This window comes from Euprymna scolopes, chromosome 34 (genome assembly GCF_053919585.1).
Source record: "Euprymna scolopes isolate OS-2025 chromosome 34, ASM5391958v1, whole genome shotgun sequence".
In the NCBI taxonomy this organism is placed as follows: domain Eukaryota; kingdom Metazoa; phylum Mollusca; class Cephalopoda; order Sepiida; family Sepiolidae; genus Euprymna; species Euprymna scolopes.
In genome coordinates, this window is record NC_136515.1 from 85492685 (window position 1) to 85506524 (window position 13840).

The window sequence follows — 13840 nt, forward strand, 5'->3', positions numbered from 1 at the left end:
TTCTGAGGTTGCGGATCTTGATAAAACTTTCTTCTCTGTAAGAAGTAACATTAGGGCGTCCAGATTTATAGCCATCACGAACACTGCTGCAGTGTAGTGATTTTGCAGTCATACGTAACATTTTCTCCTCACATTTTTCGACTGGATAAACCAGGCAGGTGGAGAATAATCAGCTCCTGACGATCACTAAGAAAAAGTCGAAGATTATGGAGTAAATGTTAAGCTGTATACCCTGCGAAAACAATAGTAATAACTAGAGATGCATTCTATTAGGTGGGGATTTAAAGATGTGTTTTTATATCATTTGTTGCTACAGAGTCTCTTTCTACGTTCTGGATTTTAAGCTTCATATTTTAAATTTATGTGAACACAAGGATACTTCAGTTATGAGTAAACTATCAACAAAGAAAATTATAGAGAAGTAAACAGCAAATCAAATGAGGTTTAGATTGTAAATGCTTACATTCAATTTAGCTTAAATTTGTGGTTTTAGATATAATGACAAGTGCAGACTTTCTTTTTTTGGAATAACTGTCTACATACATGCATGCATACATATATACATACATACATACATACATACATATATACATATATATATATATATATATATACATATATATATGTGTGTGTGTGCGTCTGTGTCTGTGTGTGTGTATCTGTATGTGTATTTAAATAAGGTGGTGGTCACCAACAATGTGTATTTTTTAAGATTATGTTATTATTCCGTGTCTTGGTTTTTCATTGAAAATTATGTTTAGATCAGTGTAATGTTTTTAAATCATTGGAATAGTTTTTAACGCGTTTCAGACGTTCTGTGAAGCGTCCTCTTCTAAAATTATTTAAAATTCTTAGAATATATTCAAGATATGTTGAAGATGTTAAAAGAATATTTTCCTAATTCATTTGAAATGTTTTCGAGGGGTGAAAAGTTACACATGAATCTAATTGTCATTCGAATGCTCAATTTTTATTACTGTTTTATTGGAATGAGGTCACTGCTGTCTTATGTTTCTCTCTCTCTCTTTCTCTCTCTCTCTCTCTCTTTCTGCTTGTGTTTTTATTTATTTTTCTTCATTTTTTTTCTCATTTTTTCCTTAGCGTAGGACGTGTGGGTGTGTTTTCTTTTATTGGTTTGAAGAATGCGTGTACTGTTTTATAGTATTATAAACTTATTTGCTTCCCTAGGAAGGTAACTGTGATCTAGGGTCGTTATTAATGTGTCTGTGTGAGGAGGGGTAGGCCAGCTTATCTGAAATAAGGGTAGGAATTTTTTCATTTAATTTTGATATTTATTTTTTGGATTCTTAGATTTAATATTGTGATTTTTCATTTCAGTCTTAGACTGTTCGAGTATTCTTAATATGAGGTTTGTTTATATAAATAGGTGTATTTGTATATATATATAGGGGATTTTTAATGTTTCTATTTGTTTGTCCCCCCATGTGGGTATGGCCATACCCAGGATCGGTTCCGTATGTGGGAAAGATCTCGTTCCCCAGAGGGGAGGGGCCGCTTGGACGGGTATAGGTATGGGAGGAGGGATGATAGAAGGGGTGATAGTTATCTGACTTAGGGAGGTACGAGGTGTTAGAACAGATATTACACTATGGTTCTATGGGTTTCCTAGTGTTGTTGGTTTCGTGGTTAATAGGGTTGGTATTGTTCAATATGTTGCATTAGAGACAGGGGTGTTATGTCTGTGTGGGGTTGTATCCGCGCGCGTGTGTGTTCGTGTGTGTGTTTTGATATGTCGGTTCTGGTTTATGTGTTGGTGTGTATATCTATACGTATGTGTATGCGAGTGTGTCTTGCATTTCATATTTTTGTGTGTTGATATTAGGCTATATATATACATATATATATATATAAAAGTGAACGTGTATGTGTATTTGTCAGTGTATCTGTGTGTCTGTCTGTTTGTCTGTGTATATTTCCCTACACAATTTTTAGTCTACAGACTCGGAATTTTATACGCAGAGTATTGAGATTTGGGAAAATCGATGTGATCGGTTTTCGACCAGAAATTTGGTGATTAAGGAGTCAAAGTTCAACGATTTAACCTTTGAGAACTCTACCAAACTCCTCCGAAAATTTTGGGTCTAAACACTTGACATTGTAGATATAGGTTCCTTTGACATGGATCTAACTTTATAACTTTATTTGAACCCAAAAACAATCAATTTTAAGGGGTCATAATAGGGGTCAAAGTTCAAAACACTTGCCCGCTTTTTTTTCTTTTGGCTTAACATACACCTCCAAATACCCGGGAAACGCCGGGCACCCATGCTAGTATATATATATATATATATATATATATATATATATATATATATATATATATATATAAAGGTTAAAGTGTCTGTCTGTGTACATTTTCTTACGCAATAACTTTTTTAACAATCTTTAGTCTACAGACTCGAAATTCGATATACAGGGTACTGAGATTTGGGAAAATCTTGGTGATCTAATTCGGCCAGAAGTTTCGCTGTTAAGGGATCAAATTTCAACGATTTGACGTGTGAGAATTCTACCAAACTCCTCCGACAATTTTGGGTCTAAATACTTGAAATTTTAGGTATAGGTTGTTTGGGCAGGGATCTAAATTAATAACTTTAGTTGAGCCCAAAACTATACATTAAAGGGTCATAATAGGGGACACATTTTAAAAAAAATGCCGTCTGCGGTCTCTACCCAATTACTCAGACAATTTCTGGTTTAAACATTTGATATTTGATATAAAGGGTATTCAGAGATAGGGCAAGCTTTTTAATTTGTTTAGGTTTAAGATTTTTAGTTACAAATATATAAATGTATGTGTGCATGTATGTTTGCATGTGTGCCTACAACTTTCGACAGAGGGAAGGGATGTTACCAAGATCAGGAAGGTTTTGTAGTTCGACCATTCATACGACAAATATCGAAAAATTGACTATAAACATGAATATCTTAACCTTTAACTGGGAACTTTTCTACAGTGGGAGGTCGTATTTTCGCCGATATTTTTGAAAGTCATCCTGCCCTTTATTTAAACAAAAATCATTTCCTGATTGGCGGTGTTTGTAACAGCAAAGACGTCAGTTTTTCCCCTCCGTTCTTTTCCTCCTTCGTGGTACGGGTTCGACCCTGCCTTCCGACTACCACTTATTTTTTATTTTATTTTTTTGCTCAACAGACACATCCAAACACCCGGACAAGGCCGGGCCGAAATGCTAGTATATATATATATATAATCAAACTGAGAGAATGTATTTAGATATAAACTTCTGATATTAAACCATAATTTTAATGTTTGTTTCATCTTGTTAGAATTATGTGCATAGATCGAGATAAGCAGAGGTTACAAATGTGATTATTATACAAGAGAATGCGGTAAACACTCTAAAAATAATCATCTCTGTGGATTTCGATAAATACTTACCTGAAACACATACATTTGTATTAGACGGGATATTATATGTTTTGCATATACTGGACTCTCCCGTCTATTACGACGTATGAGAATCCGCCACAACTGTTAAGTTGTTCGGAAATCCACTCAGATGGTTTCTTTATACTGTTGACGCCTTTTTGTGGAACCAAAAATCTAATTCTTATTACTGCTAATCCTTGTAGGTGATGATAATTGACAGAAGACAAAGCATACAGTACAACGTAGGGTAATACACCAGAGTTTGCTTACCCTAGATGTATGTCTTAACGAAGACATAGAGTGCATCTCTCTTAGTGAATTATTGCGCCCCCAGATACCAACATGGAAATGTCTACGACTCGACACTAAACATTTAGCGCCTATCTCACCTATGTTTACCTATCTAGTACTGGTCAGGCTAATTGTAGCTTTACCGTAATGTTCTGGATAAAACCGTTGTACTAACCTGATTGTGCCGTATATTTTCGTGAATATATATATATATATATATATATATATATATATATATATATATATACAAATTATAAAGCTGAATGTGTGTATGTGTGTGTGTGTGTGTGTGTGTGTGTGTGTGTGTGGTCACGAATAGGCTCCTATATGCTTGATTATTAAAGAAAACTAATCACATATAATGATAGAAGATGTATCGAGACACAAGAATGGGTATGTTTAATCTGGCAGAACGGTGGTTCATTAAAATTGGGGGGGGGTTGCGTTCGCACCTGGTCCACAAAGTATGGACATAAAAAATTTAAAAATGAATAAAAAATGTTTACAAGTGTTTTTGATATAGATACACATTATAATAGTTTGATAAGTATGTGTTAACTTTAATAGGGATGGTATAATAAAATTGTGGGGTCTGCGTTCGCGCCTGGCCTCCATATAATGGGAATAGGCAGACACTTTAATAAAGACTTTTCATATCTATCTGCGTAAGTAGACTTTGATAATTATTTTTCCGTTTGAAGAAATATGATATAATTAAATTTTGGGGCGTTCGCTAGCGCCTGACCTTCATAGAATGGAAATATGTCACAAAGTTTAACACGGTTTTTTTAATACATATCCACAGAATATTCTGATAAGTGTTTCGGTGTGAACAGCTATGGTATAATAAATTAAGGTGTTTATCCATTTTATTTTTACTTTCATCATATTTTGCTTTGGTGTTGATACCCCCAATTCCGAAGCTATCTCTTTACAACCCTTCCTTTTCATACCCTATCATACTTTCATGAATCAGAGTCCATTTTCTGTAGGCCGGTTTTTAACCCAGTCAACGACTGGTACTTTTGCTAGTATATATATATATATATATATATATATATATATATATATATATATATATATCCATATGTGCTGCATATATACGCACTATTTTTCATTTAAACAAACATTGTTAAAAGCAACAGAGCATTTTTTTTATACTTTGTTAAGAGTGTCCGATTTAGAGATGAAATCAGGGTCAGAGAGGGGGAGGGTTTTTAGTTATAAACAGACAGAGAATAAAGAGAGGGGGAGTTTATGCATGAGGCGGACCGATAATCAGATGGAAAAATACATAACATAAAAAATCAAAAGATGGAGATACACGAGGGTACTTATAATAGTAATACTTTTTCATTAAAAACGAAACAGGGTCGGTGCATATTACTCGGTTCAAATTTTGTGAGGAAATCAAAGACATATCACGTTTCTGACTATGATTTTACTTAGAGTTTCTTACCGCTGATATTTGCAACGGGAGGATTAATTTGTCACGTCCTTAATGAATAAGTTCACTCATTATAGCAATACACCTTACAATCCTTCTTGATCGTTTACTCATAAAAGAAGTGATTATTTTGGAACGTTCTTCGTAGACTGATATAGATAAATGGCAAATACGTTTTTGAAATCTTGAAATAAGTATTCATTGCTTGTTTATTTTGGATGTATTATACTACCGGTATTGTGTGTTTTGCTCACAACTTTACGGTCGATGCCTTTTGCTCTGTTGCATTTCTTACTGTCGACTCAGATTTCGAACGCACCCTTTTTATCTACGATAATATACTTTCGTTGATTCACCATAACTGGGTAGAAGTTATGTCCGCGAGGACGAGTTGTGAGGAATATATAGTACTTACAATAAATCAGTTGTTAAAATTACATTCTTTATGAGATTGAAAGTCATCATCAATGAGGACTTCACTTAAAATGCGAACTACATAAACATTTTACTTAGTAATGGCTGAGGGAAGGAGAGCATTATACTCCTGTAAATTATATACAAGGGTCCGTTCCAAAATATTTCTATATTCCTGACTTGAACAGAAAAATTTACGAGTTTGACAGACAGATAACTGAATTCGACAAATACGCCTGAACAATTTCGAAGATTCTATCGACGGAGACATTGAGGAAAAAAACATTCAAGATGAAAACTGTAGTACGTAAGAATACAAAATCATACGAGATGGATAACTATGCAAATAAATAGTTAGCTAGCTATATAACACACGTTTGAAACAAATCTCTTTCAAATTGGCCGCCTCAATTTCGAAGGAAAGAGCTTAACACGCTTGAAAGCTAAAACCGCTGTCAACTGGAAATGCCAATCGATGTCCCATAAAATCCGGACGTCACTCCACTTTTCAAAGTCTTATGATCGCAGGCGAGTACTTAAGAAAGGCATGAAAATCGTTTGCAGGTGGAATCCACCCGAGTTCATTTACGGCCGAGTCGTTTACGATTGACATATAAGACTGGACAGGGTCGAGCGCACGTTCGTATTTATGGCTTGTCAAAAGGAATATCTCGTAGTTCGCTTTAGCGTAAATCGTTGAACCCCTCTACTATTACCATTATTCCAACAAGTCATTAATGATGTAGCATCGACAGCGTTTTGATATTATATATATTTAAGTATTTAATTGTTCACTGATGGGATGAGGTGATGAATAATTATTTTTATTATTAACGAGTCGAATGTCTAACCAATGTCAAATAGTCGGATGAAAATTAGCGTTAAATACAGAATATATAAAATATTTGCAGATTTCTATTATATAAAATCATCGTGTTCACATGTAATATTACCTTATAGATATGGAACAATGTGTAATAGAATCAAACGACTTACAGATCATTGCACCATTTTCCAAATAATCGTTTACTTCTTGCTGTATTAAATGGCGCTAATTGGTAAATGTTCATGTTTTGTCTTGTATGGAAGTTTTACAACTGATTATTGCGCCTAAATATATGCCCAAGAGAAAGTGAAAACAAGAAAAAGTAGTAATATATAGAACAATTAAGATGGCATAATGAGAGTACTATGAATTAATTTATTATAACAAGTTTCATGTTTTTAATTTTTATGTGAGTAATTTTGCTATCAACAAGTGAGTTTTTATGTTATTCCTAGTTTAGTATATTATAAATATTGGAGCAAAACACTGATTTTTTTCTCAAATAGAGCAACTAGTTAATTCTCCGAAATTATACTAAGACACATTTGTAAAGAATTAGTAAAGTTATAAAACTGGGGGAAAAAAAACGCTAGAAAGATATGAAAAACATAATAAAAACGCCATAATGCTAGAAAAATAAACAAACAAAAACATAAACACTACTAAAAGAGAGAAATGGGGTAACTACGGTATCCAGTAACTTTCAAATAAACCATAATATTTTTCATGAATTAAAGAAAGAAAAACGGGTAAACACTAAACATTTATTTATTAAAATATCAGCATGCCACTCGGCGTAGCCCGATCGTAAAATAAGATTATGTTTTTAATTTCTAAACAGTTTAAATTTCACATTTTTCCGGATGAAACCGATTAAAATGGCACATGTTCTAATTGCATTTTAACCCTAAACAAGGCATCATGCCATTATATATAGGGGGATACTATCTGGTACATAATTTGTAGGGGCACTATGTTAGAAGTTCAGCAGCAATATATATGTTTACACTACATTTTAACTTGTCCATGTCAGTACAGCCAAGGAAACAGGAACCCGGAAGGGAATTCCAAAGTCTAAAAATCATAGGGAAGAAACTTTTAAAGAAGAAGATTTTCTTACTCTCTAAGGATTTCTACTGTGCAGCGGTGGGATATTGCTGCTCGTAGGGTTTGTGGCGGTATATACGTCAAAGGTGTACAAGGGCTTGTAGTCCGTCGGAGCATCTACCATCAAAGTAAAACAGAGTCAGGGATGCATCATTTCATCGATAGGTTAGCGGTTGAAGCCTAGCTGATAATGCCCGTCTTCGTAGGGTGTCGACTATCTTTTGAACCCTGTTTAAGAGGGAGATGTTAGTATCAGATTTACCTGCCAAACTGTCGGAACACTACGCCATACATGAGCGAATTGTTGCCTTGTAAATATACGGAATACTCTCAGACGTAAGTAACTTCAAACACGAGAGAGAGAGAGAGAGAGAGAGAGCCCGCCAATTTTGCGGCAGCCTTGGCAATGCACTCAGTTTATCTATTCCAACTTATGTGTCTTGTGATCGCTAAGCCAAAGAGTTTGAACAACCTACTTTCAGGTAATGTATTATTAGTCATGGCTATTAGTGGTTGAGCAGGTTTCTTGTAGTTATTAAAGAAAAGGCGCTTTGTCCCCGCAGCATTGAATGCGACATGTCTGGATATTTATTATATAAAGGGCAAAATGAATAGGCTTTTTTGTGTGAGAGTTCTGACGTCGGTTAGATTCCGCGAGAAGTTCACGCATACTTCCGAGATCGTAATATCTCAGATTCGCAAACAGACCTCGTCTCTATCTTTTTTTTGATCGAGTTAAACAACATTTCCACCGTATCACCGTGTCGGTTGTTTGTTTGTGTTTTTTGTATTGGAGCGAAAACGGCAACGCCTGGCCTTCACCTGAGTAGTATCTGCTCTGTAATTTGTCCTTGGTCAATGTAGGGGAAACCCTTAATTCTGAGACAATTACTATTTTTTTAGATACTGCCAGATTACAGTCTATTTGGGTGGAGCTGATTTTACCTAACATTAAAAACGACCTAGCGGCTAATTTTCTTCCGTGGGAAACAAATAAATAAAACGACAGCAAGCGAGAAGCTTAACTGGCAAGGTTTAAGGCAACGTTCATTTCTGCGCGTGCGTGGCGGCTCCTATGATTCTTAAATTAATTGCCAACTCATTGAATTCACTATCCTCTTTGACCTAATAGTTAGCGAGGAGAACTAATTACCCTACGTTTTCAAGTTCGATCACATTTTCCTCCTTTATTTTTTTATTTCAGTTTGTGCCAATATCCCCCACCCGGGTAAAAGTTAATTACTATCTTATTGAATTCACTATCCTCTTTTTAATGTTCTTTTCCTTCTTCGCGCCACGGGTTCGAACCTGCCCGCCTTCCGTCCCCCTTTTCTTCTCCTTTTTTTTTTTTTTTTTTTTTTTGATAAACACACGCCTCGAAATTCCCGGGCAACATAGGGAACCTAGAATAGTTTTATATAAACCATCTGTAAGGCAAAAATTCGTTTAGTATAAAGGTTGAGAAAAAATCCTCACACACGCTCTCACTTTAATAGATATGGCTGTGTGAACGATTTTGAGTGCGTAAATGGATACTTAGAGAAGATAACGAGCGCTTCTTTCTCAAATGTTTGCGAAGAAAGATGAACCAATGTTAGAAGTGTGAGTATGTGCCCGTATGTATATGTGTGCGAGTATCAGAAAATGCGGCATTTATGATTTTTTATATTGCTCTGTACACATATGTGCGTATATATGTGCATCAGTCCAGCCACGTTTGGTGACATGTATACAAATATTTATGTGTAAGAATTATTACAACCCCTTTTTTATAAATTACTATTACCCCCTTAACTGTTATGCTTTCATTGACATCAAAATTTAAACGTTTCTAAACTCGGCATATTGTGTTAACCCCCTCCCGCTTTCTTCCAGTTATGTAATATAACTATACTGACTCCTTACGTAATCTTTACGCCTTTCAGTTCTTCTTATTTTTATTTTTTATTTTCCTTTTCTTTGTTCTTTCTTCTTTTTTACCTGTCACTTCCTTTTTCTGCTAGTATCTTTCTACCCTTTTCTTTTATCTTATTAAGTCTTGGCATCCCCCTCCCCTACGTCTATGTTTTAGTCTAAAATGCTACTTAGGACCACCCCTCCCACTCACTGTAAGCGGTGTATTTATTTATTTTTTTTTAAATAAAATGTTTCATTTTTTCATTAAAGACCCAGAAGCTTTTAATACCAGATAAAATCTTAATTTCTCTCGCCTGATGAGTAACGGTTGCTTTATAAATAAACCATTTGCTGCGAAACATTAGCGTGTTCAGTGTAGCGGATATGTAATTTTTGTCTACATCAATAAAAATAATACATATTTCGAATCCCTATTAAGGATCAATCTTTTTTACCTGTCGCTGCATCTTCCATCCACGTTTTTTTCTTTAATCTTTCTTTCTTCTGCTTGACATGGATTTTATAAATCGCCCTATTTTCGTATGTTTTTTTAATTATCCATCTTAATCTTACATTAATTACACTAATTACCTATGTGCTTTTTAATTTAAGTGATTATTTTCCTTCTCAACATTATAAATTCAATTAATTTATTTCTACATAGAGAACTTCACCGTAAAATTCTAGTTGAAAATTATACGTTACAAATGTATTCTCTTCAATTTCCGAAAGTATTTTATTATTTGTTTACATTAAAGATGTCAAAATGTATTTGACTTAATTGTTGTATTTCTTAAACAGAAATTGTAATTTATAATTACTTTTACATAAAATATAAATCAGCATTACTCTTCATTCCATATTTTTATTTCAGTTATTTAGATTTTACTATATCTATTACATTTTTGTTGATATACCATGTTTACGTTTCTCATATTAATGGCATTATGTATTTTTCACGTTGTATCGATTATATGTATCGTTATTATATTTCATTTTATTGTTTTTATTCATATTATATTGCATTTTTCACAACATACTAACGGCTGCAATCACATAAGGTGTCTTAATGTATGTGATATCACATATGTTTATTGAATTGACTCAGTAGATGCACCGAAAGACATCTAAGAACACCGTCAACACCCTCGACTCGATTTAGTGGCTGATATTAGGTTTTATAACTCGAGGATGAGTAGGCGTAAGCCGCAGTGTTAGGCGGCAAATATAGTCAAGTTTTCTTTTGGCATTTTCTAAATTAGGAACAAGATCTGTAGAGACGATATTTATAAAATTTGGAAAATATGAGAAAGTTTCCCACTATATAAAAAATGGACAAACATTGAATACGAGGAGCTTTGCGGTGGTATTTAATAAGACATGTATAAAGAAATAATGCGCCCAAGTAAATTTATTTAAAATCACAAACACATTATACATATATATATATATATATATATATATATATATATATATAAATTTCAATGCCCCTTAGGAGAGTGTAAATCCGAAAATAAAACCACATATATTGGCCATACAAAAACAACATTGTCCCGTGGATTAACGATGCATTTGAACAGTACTAGCTCAATATATCAGCATTTCACAAATCAACATAGCCGTCCCCCCTCTAATCTTAGAAAGATCCTCGTGGACAACACAAGGATTTTGCAACGAGAAAGTAATTGTAAAAAATTAAAAATGCTTGAAGCACTATATATAAAAACCCAGCACCCATCTATAAATAGCATTAATTTTGAAAGTAGCAATAATGTGCTGAAATGTTTAGTATAACCAGTACACGACTGGTTTTACTAACATTGCCTTTTATCATCCTAATTTTTAATCGAGTTTGTTATCACTCGTAAATGTATATTTTAATCGACTTTTCATTGACTCTTTTTATCATTTGTAACTATATATTTCATTTCTATTTTTAATATTTTATCTCCACCTGATGATGATTCAAGAAAGAATCGAAAGCGCTCATGTGAACCATGGAACATTTGTAAATACCTTTCATCTTGGAGTTAAAATATCTTACGAAAGATCGAAAAAATGAAAAAAAGAATTATTAAGCAAGGTATCTCTGTTGTTTTTAATAATGTTTGCCTCAATATATATATATATATATATATATATATATATATATATGTGTGTGTGTGTGTGTGTGTGTGTGTGTATGTGTGTGTGTGTGTGTGTGTTAAGTCATGGGGACCAGATGTATGCTGGAATGAACAAAAGTTAGAATTGGAGATACAAAACGTTCTAGGCAATAACGAGTTTTCGAATTTAAGCAGGTAAAAATTAGGAAGGTCTTCTAAGACAATGCGTTCTGGATTTTAATCTGATAGCGTCAAACAATAAAAAAAATGAAAAGAGTTGAAGTTTGTGTTTACAAAAACGGAAGTAAGAATCAAGAAGAAGAATTCAGGGCAGGGTTTGACAGCAATATCGTTTTTTAATATGGAGAAAAGGAACTAAAATAAAAAAAAAGGTCTCAGTTCTGGAGGATTTCTTCTCTGCTAACTGCGAACAAAAAATTGCTCAAAAGATACCACACATTGATCTTAGCCTGAATGCCAAGAAGTATTCATGGGATTAAATTTTAAAAAAGAATTACGAGACACACACACTCTCTCTCTCTCTCTTTCTCTCTCTCTCTCTATTCCAGTTGACAAGCTGGTTGTCAATATAAAGAATACTTTATATGTATATCAACGAAATGAATCATCCCCTTTGTTATTTAGAACAGAGTATACACTAGCTGATGTCGAGCAAAGTTGCGGTTTATACATACACTTCAGGAGTCGCATGTTATCCAAAGACTCAATTTGTTGTCTTTTGATCAATTATGCTAACGAAGAATAAAAGCAAATTCAGCTACAACGAGCAAAATCCAAATGGAAAAAAAAACATGGAAGAAAAAAGTATTTTATGAGAAACAAATAATGAAGAATATTGATATTATTTAGATTAAACACGAACTATTTCTCACCCTGTGTGTTATATCACATAAGATAAGAACGATTGTCTGATTAATTCAAATAATACAAACATTCATACCTTATCGCAAAAAAGCAGAACTGTAGAAAGAACTAGAAAAACATTACTTTTTATTGCATTTCAACATCATGAAAGCACTTTAATGTAATTTTCAGTAGTATTATGTAAGGATTGTTGAAGAAAGATATTACTTTATATGGCACTTGAACTTCTGCATGTAAGTACAGTCAGGAAAGCTGGAACGCGGAAAGGAATCTAAAAGTCTAATAGTCCTAGAGAGGAAGCTAGTAGAGTAGAAGACGTTCTTACATTAACCGGTTTCTACTGTTTAGGAGTGAGATTTTCTGTCGTTGCGTATGCTGGGTGTTTCTATGTTGGGGGGGGCAAAAATACTTGCAGTCCGTCGGAGCACCTACCATTAAAACACTTGTAAAACAGACAGAGAGGAGCAACCTTTTGTCGGTGTACCGTTATGCTTCATTGTTCTTGTAAAAATAATAATAATTAAAAATTTACGTTATATTACAGTACGTATGTAAACAACAAAAACTACTCAACATTTATTTAACTTGTTCATTTATTACTAGCTTCGGTGTAGATTCAGTTTGTAGATTATTTGTCTTCTTTCACGGTTTTAAGATCAAAATGAAACAGCACATATCTACTGACTCCAATCTTAGGCTTGACCTCAGCATTAATAAACATGTTCCTCACTGAACGAACAAACTTAAGGCGGGGTTCCTAAAAAAACACTGGAGTATTGAGAGAATGAAGCTATAATGTTGGGCTAAATGACAAAGAGAGAAATTTAAATATGTTATGGGTTGAGAATAAAGAAAACTCTGAAGATTCCTTTAGTCCACTGCGCAATAGATGCAAGGAATAAAGGAATTAGCAAGCCAGTACTGGCTTCATCTTACATGATTGCTGCAGAAATCGATAGGTTAAAATTGTGAGAATAAGAGGCGAACCGCAGAATGTTCAGCCAGATTTGCAAAGAACCTTACCTGTAGTAAAATAGAAAGACCCGGCTTGATTGAAGCTAGGAATATAAAAAGGAACCTAAAGCGGGTTTTCACATTACACGCCGAATAGAAGTGTAAGCCTTAGGTTTATAGAGATCCCCAAAATACAAGGATAGGCGAATACAAATGGGCAACAAAATTAAAAATAATGACTCAGGAGACGAAAAAAAAAAGGGAAAGTGTGTGGGCATTATCATTAGGTGAACAATTTCAAGGTACTTTTCTTATGATGCCAACCGAATTAAACTAGGGGGTGCTGACGTAGATCGACCATAATATGAGCATCTAATTCCCTTTTTATTAGAATAGAGGGTTAAACATCTAGAGCTCTGGTGGATAGCGAAGCAGAAAAAAAAACAGAAAAATTGCAAGATTTTCGAATCGCTTAGGCATGAACGAGAAGTATAAATAATAAG